This window comes from Acomys minous (genome assembly GCF_964271855.1).
Source record: "Acomys minous genome assembly, chromosome: 8".
Lineage (NCBI taxonomy): Eukaryota > Metazoa > Chordata > Mammalia > Rodentia > Muridae > Acomys > Acomys minous.
The window spans coordinates 56,716,896-56,727,318 of record NC_140489.1 but is presented as its reverse complement, the minus strand read 5'-3'; the positions used below and the strand labels follow the sequence as shown (position 1 = coordinate 56,727,318).

Genomic DNA, 10,423 nt, shown 5'->3' with positions numbered 1-10,423 from the left:
TAACACACGCGCCTGTGTGTGCATTTCGTATTCAAATCCTAAGAGGCAGGGAACACAGAACTATAACCACTTTATATAAAAATATTAGATATGGTTTATGAGAGAAATGAGACTTACACTGACCATGGGGAAAATGAAGGGGGTTTGGTTGGCAGGAATGAGTAACAAATGGTGGAGCCTTGACAAGTCGCCAGGCAGCTAAGCCACACAACGACATCAGGAGACATAAGGAGTGTTGAACTAAATCAGGCAGTACTCAAAAACACTTTGAACCCAAGGAATTCTTCTCAGAACCTCACAGTGCTGACTCCAGCTTCCTGTCAGAACCCTGAAGCTGAATTACCAATTCATCTCCAAAATCAAGACTAAACCCTAAAAAGAAGCAAAAAAAAGAGTGCGGTCATAAATTTGGGGGAAGGCGGTATGAAGACACACAGACAGAACGCCATGTGACACGAGTGGGTTTGCACAAGCTAGAGAACACCGACTGCCAATGATCTAAAAGCTGGGAGCAGCAAAGAAAAATCCCTGCTACAACCATCAGAGAGAGCTCGACCCTGGTGCCTTGACTTAGACCTTCCAAAGCGAGGAGTGCATTACTGCAGTTTAAATGGAGTTTGAGGTGATTTGTCAGGGTGGCCCTGGAACACTAATAGACCCCTATAAGAGTGAGAACTGTGTAAGGAGCTGGCACCTCACGGAAAGCACTGGAGGACGTGTCCCGGAGTGTGATTCTGTACCTACCGTTGAGTAAGGCTCCAGAAAGGCTGCCCTAATGAGAGCAGAGGTCCAGCAGGTGGACAAACACTGAAGGAAGGTGAACAGAGGGGTGGAGCCAGTCATGCTGGGGAAGTCCAGTTTGACCGTGATACCAAATGTGGATGAGGAGAGGGCGAGGAAAACTGCAAAGTGAGTTGAGCCACTTTACGCAAGGCCAGCTCAGGAGCTCAGGCTTAAGTCACAACTTAAAAAGAGCAGTTGGGCTTGTCAGAAGTTGTCAGAAATAGGATTGGATTGGATTGGAGCAAAGGTTAGGGAGCTTACATTGGTAGCGTATATAGCGGACTCTGAAAAAAGGGAGAAAAACTGAAAGGGGGAAATACCAGCAAGTTAACTATCGTAGTAGACAAAGCATTGCTAATTAAATGCAATATAAAAAGTCCAGAGGGAGACTTGATATTCTTCAACACCTACTTTCAGAAGATGTACAGAATAAATTATTAACCACATTTGAAAATCCTTCTTTTTTTATACACACACACAGAGAGAGAGAGTTTCTTATTTATTAAATTAATGCTGATGTAGAAATTAGTAATAAGCAAAAGAAATTGTACAGATCATGCTATAGGCGAGGTGTGTCCTTCTTCATTCTGTGACATCACACACCATGTGGTTCTGGAATAAATGAAAAACTGTTACTTTCTACTCATGTGAATACTACAAACAACAACAAATAAAATAAAATAAACGCACAAACATAAAACGAGGAGGGAGCAATGCTGGTATAATAATAAACAATGGGGGAATTGGCCGTGGTGGCACTCACCCGTAACCCCAGCTACTGGAGAGACTGAGTCAGGAGGGCCACACTCAAGGCAAGCTTGGGCAACCTAGAGAGACATTGTCTCAGAGGAAAGCAGGAGGGCGGGCTCCTTGTGTGCTGTGTAGCTCAGTGTTTGCAAGTTCCTACCCGGACTCAACTTCCTGGGAGGAGAGGAGGGTATAGGGCACAGAAACGGACCTGGGGGAGAGAGTGTTTGCAACAGATGAGTCACAATCCAGAAAGCTCAAGCCCAGGTGTGCGAGTGCGGCTGAAGCCAATGAGATCAGGAGGAGGCTGAAGGAGACGAAGGAAAGAAACTGAGCAGCACCGGAGAGGACTTCACAGAGTTGGTGGCTATTTCTCGCTGTCCACGCTGTGCTCAGAAGCTGAAGGATTCTAAACTAGGAACGTGATTTTCTGGCTTAAAATTTTATCAGTATCTTTTCACTACTATGTTTTCTCTTATATGTGGAATCGACCTTTAAAGTGTGTGTGTGTGTGTGTGTGTGTGTGTGTGTGTGTGTGTGTGTGTGTGTGTGTGTGTGTTTCTACAAATGTATTTTCAGGTCACAAGAATTAAGAGAAACCCAACGGGGAGGGACAGAGATATCCTGATAGAGAAGGTAACGGAATGCCCATGATAAGAAATCAGAATGGGAAAATAAATAAATAAATAAAAATTTAAAAAAAAAAAAGAAATCAAAATGGGGCTTTAAGTGAGGGTGAAAGGGAATGAATGGGCTAGGCACGGGGAAGGGGAGCGCGTGAAAACAAAATACAGGACGCATGCGCGAGGACACCATGGAGGAACATGTTCCTTTGTGTGCTAGCCTGAAAAGTTCATTTAAATTTTCACTTTCCAGCACAGAGCCTAACAATCTCTGGAAATCTGGTGAACAACAAGAGCAGACGGTGGGAGACATTGGTCCATAATCCTGATTTGAAAAGCAGGCAGGTGACCCCACTTCAGAGTGATTTGACACAGAGCAGTCAGCAAGCAGGGATAGATGGGAAACTCGGGCTGGTGGAAAGGAAGGGTCAAGAGGGGCTCTCCGTGTGATCAACTAATCAGAGAGGAGGGGTCAAGTCTGGGACGATTAGACCCGCCTTCCTGCAGCTGTTTGTGCACCTGTGCACCGCTGAGCTGGGTGAGAGCGGAGCTCTGAGCTGGGCCTGTACATATAAAGATAGCATGGGCTACAGGGCGAGTAGCTAGAGAGAAGTCCTCACACTCCCAAAAATGGGAGGCAGTCTTCCAAGGGCCTCTGTCAGTGCCGCCTCCACACAACCAACAGTGCAGGTTCTGAGCCCACCTTCGTCCCCCAACCCCACACCCCACGCCCCCTCAGCCTGCGTTAGCACTGCCCAGAGAGATAGGAGTGTTCCCTTTGGCCTTTGTTTTATGGTTTTACCACCTAGAGGTCCCTGTCTGCTGCGTGAATACTCACCCGTATGTGACATCAAGGTTGGGCTGTCCATGCCCAATGAGCGATATGAGCAGCTCCTTTGCTGTTCCCTGAATAGTTTAGGAAAGAATAGTTATTCTCTTGAAATGCTTGCTAGAAGGTACAGGCTAAAAGCTTAATATATAGCTGTGGTTGTCTAATTTAGACAGCTTTTCAATTACTTTAATAGTTATTGAAATACTCAGATTGATTCTCAATTATTGATTTTAAAAATGTTGAGTACTGACTGAACACATTTTTAAAAAATAATAATATGTGTATGTTCTTTCTGAAGGGGATTAATAGGGGGCAGAATTGAACTGCTTTAAATTATTAAGTTGCAGATATTAATCTTGCATTTTCAGAATAGGTCTTAAATTACTCTTTAAAAAAAAAAAAAGGTCATTAGATAACAGTCCAAAAACTAAAAACAAAAAAAGTAGGCAAGATTACATGTTTACCATGTACCAAACTGTGTATGTGCCTCCCTGGATTTGGTCAGTGTACCAGTCACTGCTAAGATGACCATAGCAGAGGGCTGGAGGTGACTCAGAGGCAGTGGCCTTGCTCAGCATGCACAGCATCCTAGGTGTCCTTTCAAGCATGGTGGGGGGATCACCTTGGGAGGGATGGGGACGGTCAGCAGGAGGGCTCATTCTCCTGCACTACTGCAAGCTATGTTTCTGGAAAGGCCACCCAAGACAGAGAGCATCCATGCAGCAAACACTAACTAATGAAATAGAAAAGTTGACACTTTTTCTCTCCTCTTCTGGTGATTCTTTAACCTCTGTAAAGCATTTCATAGAACCGAGCAATTCCTTGCATGTGTTTAAGATCTCTTAAAAGCACAGTAGGACTTCCCAAGGGTTTTGGGGTTTGGAGGGTTTGTTTTTGTTTTTGTTTTTGCTTTTATTTTATTCACTTTATTTTTTTCTTTTTTTTTAATTTTTTATTAATTTATTCTTGTTACATCTCAATGGTTATCCCATCCCTTGTATCCTCCCATTCTTCCCTCCCTCCCAATTTCCCCTTATTCCCTTTCCCTATGACTGTTCCTGAGGGGGATTACCTCCCCCTCTATATGCTCATAGGGTATCAAGTCTCTTCTTGGTAACCTGCTGTCCTTCCTCTGAGTGCCACCAGGTCTCCCCCTCCAGGGGACATGGTCAAATATGAGGGACCAGAGTTGTGTGAAAGTCATACCCCACTCTCCACTCAATGGAGAATGTTCTGACCATTGTCTAGATCTGGGTAGGGGTTTAAGGTTTACCGCCTGTATTGTCCTTGGCTGGTGCCTTAGTTTGAGCGGGACCCCTGGACCCAAATCTGCCTATCATAATGTTCTACTTGTGGGTTTCATTTTATTCACTTTACATCCTGGTCATAGCCCCTTCCTTCCTCTCCTGCCAGTCCCACCCTCCCTCCCTCTTCCCCCATCTCCCCTCCCCTACTCCTCCCCAAACGGGAGCCCCTTCCCCTACCAACCCAGCCCAGCCCATCAAGTCACGTCAGGACTCAGTGCATCCTCCTCCACTAAGGCCTGGCAAGGCAGCTCCACCAGCTGGAAGTGACCCAAAAGCAGGCAATGGAGTCCATGTCAGAGACAGCCTCTGTTCCACCCTTACTAGGGGGCAAAGGGTACCAGAAGACCAAGCTGCCTATTGGCTACATATGTGTAGGGGGCTTAGGTCCAGTCCATGCATGGTCCTTGGTTGGTGCATCAGTCTCTATATGCCCCCAACCCCAGGCCCAGACTGGTTGGCGCTGTCAGTCTTCTTGTGGAGCTCTTTTTCTCTCAGGCTCTTGTTCTTTCCCAGTCCTTCTATCCTTCCCTCCCCCCGCCCCCACTTTTCCACAAGATTCCCTACACTTCGCCTAATGTTTGGCTGTGAATCTCAGCATCTGTTTCAATCAGCTGCTGGGTGGAACCTCTCAGAGGACAGCTACCCTAGGCTCCTGTCTGCCAACCCTGTCTGTGTCACGGGCTGGCTCTCTGTCACAGGGTGGCTCTCAGGTTGTGCCAGGCATTGGTTGGACATTGCTTCCATTTCTGTTCTATCTTTGGTTTGGCTTGGTTGGTTGGTTTTTTTTTTTTTTTCTTTGTTTTGTTTTGTTGTCATTTGTTTGGGGTGGCATGACCAGTCTGACCTAGAATTCATGATCCTTGCTCCTCAGTCTCCCAAATGCTGGGAGACATTTTGGCCACCACAGCCAGCACTCCCCTTTGTATTTTATGCTACTCTTCACCTGACTCTACACCTCTCCCTGCAGTCCTGATTCAGTGACTGCAAGCAACTATTCACTTAAGATACTGCCTTAGTTAAGCTTGTATCGTTGTGATAACCAAAAGCAATTAGGGGACGAAAGGGCTTATTTCAGCTTACCATAGCAGTCCATCATGAAGGGAAGGCAAGCAGCCATTGAAGAGTGATGCTATTTGGCTCCCCAGAGCTTACTAGGTCTGCTTTCTACAACCTACAGTGGGATGGGTCCTCACACACCATTAATCCAGAAAATCCCCGACTGCCTTTCCTACAGGCAATTTGATGAAGACATTTTCTCAATTGAGGTTTCTTTTTCCAGATAACTCCAGCTTGTGTCAAGTAAACAAAAAAGAACCAGCCAGGATAGGTACTGTTTTCTGAGGCTCCTAGGCTAGCCAGCTAACCAAGTATTATTACACATTTCGGGTTATAATGTTGTTTCTCATATGTGCTGTGGGCAGCGGGCTCACCTCATACATTCACCATTACAATTACTGTCTCTCAAACGCATTTAATACCATTGTTTCTTTCTGTGCTCATGCTTGCCTATTTAAACCCAGTCATTTCTGTCACTCTTCCTTTCTCTCATTTCTTTCTCCATTCTCCACCTCCCAAAAAGACATTTCAGCCATGAAGCACATGCATGCACATTTAAAGGCATAGGCATGCATTTTAGCATAGCAAACAATAAACACTGCTAATCCTCTAGGAGCTACAACATGTCCATTCTGATGGAAGTTCCACTCCCAGCCCCAGGAGAGAGAAGTGTTTTGTCAGTAGCTGACAGCCTCCATCAGAGCTTCATCAAAGTAACAGGCGGCTTGGAACTGTCCCTTCCTGACACTCTGCAGAGGCTCTTTGTCACTTACACTTAACCCCCAAAGTAAAGCCGGAAGCTTTACAGAACTCGGAGCTGAAAGACTCACAAAATAGTCTGTCCCTTTAGTCCAGGAAGTAGCAAAACTGTCAACCACCACAAGAAAAAGACATCAAAACTGCTTCTCACAGCACCAGGTGCCTTTGATTTGAGTGTCTTTTTTGGGAACACACACTAATACTCAAGATTTGGAACAATAGCTAACTGTCCAGATATCAGACTGAAGATGGATAACCCTGCCCAGATCTGCAATTAACTGACTACTCCCCTAAGAAGTACTTACTTTTCCTCTTTATCAGCAAAATATTTACAACATCATCAACAAGCCCAACTACTGGGGAAGACTGACAGGTATTGATTTGCCTTCCTGAGGACCACAGGCTTCCAGTGAGTGAGATTTATTGGTGACTGCTCTTTAAATACTCATAGTCCTAAGAATAAACTGTAAGATTCAGACTGGCTTTTTCTTTCTAGGCCTTGGTGGTTCACAAGTGTCCAGCAATTTTGAAACAGAAAAGCCATGAAGGGTGAAGGTCTCTCTATCTCCACTTTCCTGTGCTTGTCAAAAAAAAAAAGTCTGTGGTGTGTGTGTGTGTGTGTGAGAGAGAGAGAGAGAGAGGAGAGAGAGAGAGAGAGAGAGAGAGAGAGAGAGAGAGAGAGAGAGAATGAGAGAGTGTATGATAGAGTTGTGAGAGTATGTGTGTGTCTGTGTGTGTCTGTGTGTGTCTAAGAGGGTGTGTGTGAGAGAGAATGTATGTGCAAGTATATGAAAATGTGTGTATCACTTTGTACATGTGAGAGTGTGAGAGAGAATGTATGTATAAGAGGAATGTGTGTATAAGTGTATAAGAGAGTGGTTGTGTGATAGTGTGGGGTGTGTGTGTGTGTCAGTGTGTGTGTGAGAAAGAGAGAAACAGAATGTTGTATGAGAAAGAGTATGTGTATATATGAGAGTGTGTGTGAATGTCTTGTGTGAATGTGTGTGTGAGTGTGGTGCATGTGTGTGTGTGTGTGAGAGAGTGTGTGAGTGTGTGAGTGTGTGGTAACCAACTGAGGCTGCTGAAATCCAAGGCAGCAGACTACCTGAACGATGTGAGAAGCATGAACACTGATGGTCTTTCACTTACTGAATCCATCATGTGTTCGCCACTGGTTCTAAGCAAGAGCGTGAGCTCCACTAACACATGACCTTTCTCAGTGCTCTTGTTTTGCTGTGGAACTCTGTTCTAGAAAGTCAGGCCTATGTTTTGGGGGTAATAGAAAGCAAAAATCACCAGTCTTTGCATATCATCTTTGTTATCAGAGTCTGAAGTCCTGACATCAGAAGATGGAGACAATAGAACAAAAATAAAGAGACTAATAACTCTCCAGTAAAATGGTGGGGCTCTAGAATAGTGTGCTCTTACAGCAGGTCTCAAAACTCTGCCAACTGTTCCACACAGCATGTGCCAAGGCCGTTATGGCCTGGAAGTACAGCGCCCTCTGCTGGTAATGTTTTCAGCAGGCACATCTGTGGCACCTACAGGTGCAGTCATAACTATTTACAGAAGATCATATGTGAAAAACATTGCCTTGCATTTTGCAACCCATGAAGGACGGGTGGAAGGCCATAGAGGGAATAATCCAGCATGCCTATGTCTTTGAGAGTTTTTAATATGGAGTGTTGAGATGCTCGAAATTTTGTGTCATTTTCATTAGTTTCATAACTTAAGGCTGCTTGCCACCAATTTTCATAAACAACACATAACTATAGCAGAAAAATATAGAACATTAATTCTTTCAAAGCCCCATAATCCCACAAGAAAGCAAAGAGCTTCAAACAATCTTCCATTTTACAAAACTGTAAGACAGACTCATGTTTACTGACAGGAAAATAGATTAATGTATTATGTTAAAACAGCATGGGCATGGTGTGCATGTGTGCACATATGTGTGTAAATAGAGGGTTATGCATATGTACAGGTGAATAATGCTATACTATGTTAAGACAGCATGGCACCATGTGCCTGTGTGCCTATGTGTGCATAGGTAGATCGTTATGCACACATACAGATGGTATGTTTCTAATGTTATAAATAACATTTTATATGCATGTATCTGCAGGATGAAAAGTCAGATCCCTCCTAGCTACGAGGGGCCTTAAAATATTTAGTAAATAACATGTGGCCCTTGCAATCACAAAATGTGATACTTGGCCATCATGGGGAACTGTGAATGTAAACGTAAAAAAAAAAGCTGTGTCTGTAGAAACTGATTAGAATCTCCTTACCATGGAGAGATTGAAATGTGTGTCGCAGGCTTACGTTGGACTACTTCTAGCCCTCCAGAACAGCCAGCCATCCCTTGGCCACCTCTGTGTTGAAGCTAACATCTTGTAACCAATAGGTAGAAATCTTTTGGAATCTATTACCTTAACAGACCACTAGCTCCCACCAAGCCAAAAGCTCAGAATGCCACCAGATGACAGAGCTCTGTAGAAAAGCTCCCATCTCTTGCTGTAACCACCTTTCAGACGTCCCCACCACTCTGGTCTGTAAAGCTTTAAAGTGTCACTTAACTGCTTCCACAATGGAACATGGAATTTGGGGTAGCACAAATCTGTGTCCCTGGGCCTTGGTCACTCAGAGTGACTCCACAATAAACTTTTCTCTTATTCCATATAAGAGGAGAGGCTATGGGTTGTTGTTCGGTTTTTTGTTTTGTTTTGTTTTGTTTTGTGGTTTTGTTATTGATTACGTATCAACAGGAATAATCAAAACGCTAGTGATTTTCATAAGTGGATGGTCAATTTGCAAGCTAATTCAATTTTTGTATCATTTATCTGGTTTCTAACTTTTCTGAAACAGCCACGAACTACATGGGTAATGGGGAAAAAAATGAGGAGCGAAAATTTCATAGATAGCGTTGCCAAGGGAAACAGACATAGATAAGACCTAAATTAAAACTATCTTGCCTCACAAGTAAAAGAAGCACACACACACACACACACACACACACACACACACACACACCATGCACCTGAACCTGCTTCCTAGTTGCCAATTACAGGAAGAAGCACGCTGAGACCTAAGGCTGTACTCCCTGGAGTCACAGCTCCTCCTGTCTCTCCCAGGCGGGCTCTGTGAGTAATGGTTCAGGCTCATTTACCTGGCAATTAATGATTAAGCCTGTCTGTCCTCGTTAGGAAGCCAGTGGCGTCTGGCCCACTGTTGTCCCGGAAATGAGACTTGCTGAAAGGCCTCTTGAACTGCCCCACCCTGCAAAAAGAAGAAAAGAAAAAAAGAACAAGAAAAAGAAAAGAAAGCAATGCACGGACCCCTCAGAACCCTAATGGTGCTCAAGGAAGGGCGAAGCGGCCTAAACGCTTGCCAAGGAAAGCTCAGCAATTTTCGTTTTAATTATTGAGATAGGAGAGTGAGTTTGGTTTCATTTAGCTATTCAAATAGAAATCTATTTAAATATTTAAACAGAAAAGCCTCCCTGAGCTACCATCCTGCCCTCCTGTAACAGCTACGGCCTTTCCACGGAGGTAAATTTTAGTGGATTTGGTTTGGGAAACTTCTATTTTATGGATTCAAAATTGATTTCCAAAGCCTTCAGCAGAGGAAAACACACACACACAATCGTGTGTTTGCTCTGGGGTAAGTCTACACCGCCTGCAGTACAACTAAATCTCCTGCTGGTAAACACCGCGATGTTGGCGTTTGGATTGCTTCCCTTTTATTAGAGGTGCGTTCTTGATGAAGTCTTTCAGGAACCATTAAGGGCCTAAACCCTCCCTGAATGTCTGGCCCTCTTTGCTCCCAGAGTGTCTTCTAGCGCTGTTTTCCTCCGTTCTTACTTTGGCAGATATCAACAAGAAAGCAACAAATACTCGTGACGCGCTGTCCTCCCTAAAGAAACCTCCCAGGAAAGGCTCAAGGAGTACACGAATCTTTCCATTCACGTTTATGACCAGTTACCCTTTCCAAACCAGGCCTCTTGGCACACGTCTCCAATCCCAGCACAAGTACCAGGAACTCAAGCGCATCCTCAGCAACATAGCCAGTTCAAAGCCAGCCTGGAGAACATTTAATCTTATCTTAATTCACGTGACAACACCCCAAATCCACCAAAGAGGGAAAAGGGGAGTCTTAAAAAATTAAACTGGCCAATTTTCACTCTTGAAGAATTTTCTACCTAGAATGCCCACCCATTTCTTTGTCCAGCACAATCCTTCAACCTTGGGGTTCTAACTCCATTGTCAACGAATGCTGAAGCCTGCCAGAAACCTCCCCTAAAAATGTAAACTGAA

General features: G+C 44.3%; 1 long non-coding RNA gene across 1 annotated transcript; it reads right to left on the bottom strand.

Moving 5' to 3' along the window:
* Window positions 1-1,278: 1,278 nt before the first annotated feature.
* Window positions 1,279-9,357, bottom strand: LOC311603472. The gene is made up of 3 exons (XR_014781085.1): window positions 9,277-9,357; window positions 2,992-3,059; window positions 1,279-1,395 (listed from the first exon to the last, which is right to left on the bottom strand). It is a non-coding gene; the product is annotated as an uncharacterized lncRNA (long non-coding RNA).
* Between the last annotated feature and the right edge of the window lie 1,066 nt (window positions 9,358-10,423).